The sequence below is a fragment of the Octopus bimaculoides genome, chromosome 23 (assembly GCF_001194135.2).
Source record: "Octopus bimaculoides isolate UCB-OBI-ISO-001 chromosome 23, ASM119413v2, whole genome shotgun sequence".
NCBI lineage: Eukaryota > Metazoa > Mollusca > Cephalopoda > Octopoda > Octopodidae > Octopus > Octopus bimaculoides.
Genome location: NC_069003.1, coordinates 23,993,924 through 23,995,053, shown reverse-complemented (window position 1 = coordinate 23,995,053; position 1,130 = coordinate 23,993,924).

The window sequence follows — 1,130 nt, the reverse complement described above, 5'->3', positions numbered from 1 at the left end:
ATGCTAACAATTCTTTTTTCCTCCAAGCACAAGGCTTAAAAAAGAATTGTTAGCATGCCGCGCTAAGTGTTTAGCAGTATTTCATTCAGTTTTACGATCTGAGTTCAAATTCCGCCGAGGTCGATTTTGCTTTTCATCCTTTTCATCCTTTACCAAAATAAAATAGGAAAATAGGAAATATTTTTTCCTTTAAAAATTTTAATAATGATAATTTTTTAATACCGAATTTCATTAATTCATAAAAATTTAATATATTTGAATAATTTTTCCTGATATAATTCAGTCCTAAATTTGGTGCTAAGCAGTCGTATTCATAATTTAAATTATTAATTACTTGTATAGATTAATTTTTACCAATTGGTACGAAAATAAACTTAGAAAACAATTCTTGGTCTAATAACTAAGAAATAAATCTTATTTTGAAAACAAGTGAAATGTACTATTTAATTAGCTTAAATTGGCATACTTGTGCGTTTAATCTAATAGCAATAATAATGGTATTCTGAAAGAAATTTCGCATTTTTATTAAATGTTAATGAAGATTATACTGCTTGCACTAAATTTGCTCGTAAAACCACTATTTTTTGCACTTAAAAAGTTGCACCTGAAATGCGATTTCTATGTATAATTTATTTAATGTACACCTCTTGAAAATACTGAAGAATCGGAAAATTCTTAGCTTGTGTAGTTGGAACGAGACCCAAAATGGAATTAAACCGAAACCGGTCAAAATTTTGAGGCAACATTACTCCTTTTCTCTGGACTTTTCATTTAAGTTTAATTCCAAAGACTTCAAGGTTGCAAAATTTCTCTTTGTTTCTTTCTGTGTTGCTTTCTGTGGAAGAGCGTAGGCTCGAAACGTTAAAGACTTTTTCACTTCCCGAGCGGTATACTAATACAATTGTTTGTTGTCTATACCACCTGTCTTCGTCTTTTGTTTCTTTTTTGTGTGTGTGATTTCTCCCTATATACACACACACACACACACACACACACTAACGCTCACACGAAGGAGAGTTAAAAAGTTCCTGGCTTTGGGTGAAAGAAAATACAAGAGGATCAGTTAATTATGATTTTATTCAATATATTTCCTTCCTCAGATTCACAAACTTATTGCAGCAGTCCTTCAT